At 43.6% G+C, this 2,649-nt stretch overlaps 1 pseudogene; it reads left to right on the plus strand.

Moving 5' to 3' along the window:
* Window positions 1-1,004: 1,004 nt before the first annotated feature.
* On the plus strand, window positions 1,005-2,039 carry LOC107152583 (annotated as a pseudogene).
* Window positions 2,040-2,649: the final 610 nt, after the last annotated feature.

A 2,649-nucleotide genomic window follows, 5' to 3' on the forward strand; every position in this document is an offset into this window, starting at 1 on the left:
TCTTGCAGTGGACAGGTTGATTGGCATCTTGGCAGGCCACACCCATCTCTGAGAGGCTGTGAGGCTATGTGGCTGCAGCACGTCACCCCATCTCTTGTGCTGTGTGGAACATTTTTGCAGAGCTAAATGGGAGCTCACATGTATCTGGGCACTCTTATCAGCAGGATGGTTGCTGGAAGTTCCCAAACACCAGATTTTCCTATTCACTGGCTATGATGCCAGTTTGGTCTATGCACAGTACATGGATGGCTTCTGACAAAAAAAAACCCTGCAAGGTATTGGCATGGAAACTGACATGAATACCAGTGGAACAGAATGGGGGACCCAGAAATAAATCCATGCACCTTCAGCCAACTGATTCTCAACAAAGTTGCCAAAAAAAACCTACATTAGAGAAAGGTCAGCCTCTTCAACAAGATGGTGCTAAAGATTGAAACTTGACCCCATCTCTCATTTGGTACAAAAATCAACCCCAAATTCATCAAAGATCTCAATATAAGACCTGAAACTCTGATATTGCTAGAAGAAAACATCGAGGCAACACTTCAAGACATTGTTGGCACAGGTAATCATTTCCTGGATATGACTCCAGAAGCACAATAAACAAAAGCAAGAATTGACAAGTGGGATTACATCACATTGAAAAGCTTCTGCCCAGCAGAGGAAACAATCAACAGGGTGAAGATAAAACCCACAGAATGGTGGAAAATCTTTGCCAGTTATTCATCTGACAGAAGATTAATATTAAGAATACATGAAGAACTCAATAAACTGCAAAATCAATCAATCCAATAAACATGGAAAATGACTTGAATAGACACTTCTCAAAATAATTAGTACAGGTGGTCAACAAATATGTGAGAAAAGTGTTCAACATCTTATCAAGCAAATGCAACTGAAAACTACAATGAGATTCCATCTCAATCCAGTTAGAATGGCTATTATTAAAAAAAAAAAAAAAAAGAAGGGTGGGCCATGGCCCAGCCAGCAAGAGTCTGGGAACAATGGCTATGATGCACCTGACAAGACTGGTGCCTACTGCTGCAGGAGCTGTGCTACATGCTGCTGGTAGCCTCCTGCCTCTGCCTGGTGGAGATACAGAGATTGACAGGACAGCCTACATGACCTAGGTATAGGGCATCATCAATGGCATATATGATTATACACAACTGCAGGGTGACACTGGACCTCTTGCCTACCTGGCTAGCTTTCTGTACATCTTTATGGGACTATACTATGCCACTGGCTGGGACATTGATATCCACATGGCACAGAACATTTTTTTTTTTTTGGTACTGGGGATTGAGCTCATGGGAACTATACCAGAATCACATCCCCAGCCCTATTTTTGTATTTTATTTAGAGACAGTCTCACTGAGCTACTTAGGGCCTCACTTTTGCTCAGGCTGTCTTTAAACTCACAATCCTCCTGCCTCAGCCTCCCAAGCTGCTGGGATTACAGTCCACTGTGTGCCACTGTGTCCAGCTGCACAGAACATCTTTTCTGTGCTCTACCTGGTCACTTTGCTACTTGATTTCTTAATCTACCATCTACTGCAAGGTATCTCCCTTTGTCTTTTTCTTCACGTGCTTCACTTCTTACCATGTCCATTGCATCTTTGTGCTGTGGCTCTTCAATGACCCAGTGGCCATGGCACTGTTCTTTCTCAGTATCAACCTCTTCCTGGCCCAGTGTTGGGTTAGGGCTGCTGCTGTTTCAACCTGGTTGTGGAGATGAATGTACTACTCTTCACCCCTGGATTGCTATTCCTTCTCCTCATGCAGTTTGATTTGTGTGGTTTCTTCCCCAAGTTGGACACCTGTGCTGTCTTTCAGGTGATGCTGAAGTTCCCCTTCATGCTGGAGAACCCCATTGACTATCTATCCCACTCCTTTGACCTTGGCTGCCAATTTCTCTTTCATAGGACAGTGAACTGGCGCTTCCCCTCTCTGAGGTCCTATTCCTGTATCATACTTTCCACCTGACCCTGTTGGCTGCTCATCTCACCATGCTCTTGCTATGTGTCCTCTGCAGATGACACAGGTTGCTGGTGTTGGAGCATATTTTGCTCTCCAGGAATACATACCTGTCTATGTCCTGCTGCTCTGCATGTATGCCATGTTGTCATTCTGCTGCAGCTCTGGCTGGGCCCACAGTCTTTTCCCAAGAGCATCCAGCACAGCAAATAAGTCCCCTGAAATCCACCCCCTTCCCTCCAGTCCACTCTGGGGACCCGGGTGGGATGGACTCTGTGCCTTTTCAAATAAATCTTTCCAAGTCCAAAAAGAAAAAAAGAAAAGAACAAATGCTGGTGAGAATGTGGAGAATCAGGAACAATTATAGGAACACTTATACACTGTTGGTGGAAATGTATGTACAGCTACTATGGAAAAGAGTATGGAGTTTCCTTAAAAACTAAATATAGAACTACCATACAATCCAGCTATACCATTCTTGGGTATATATACAAAGGAAATGAAGTCTGCATACAAAACAGACTTCTGCATACCTATGTTTATTGTGGCCAAGGTGTAGAATCAGCCTAGGTGCATGTCTATAGATGAATTCATACAGAAAATATGGTATATGTAAGGTCCTTGCTTAGTATCTGGACGGCCATCTTAAGTGACAATCGCCATTTTAAGAAA

The sequence above is a fragment of the Marmota marmota genome, unplaced genomic scaffold (genome assembly GCF_001458135.2).
Source record: "Marmota marmota marmota unplaced genomic scaffold, marMar, whole genome shotgun sequence".
NCBI classification, from domain to species: domain Eukaryota; kingdom Metazoa; phylum Chordata; class Mammalia; order Rodentia; family Sciuridae; genus Marmota; species Marmota marmota.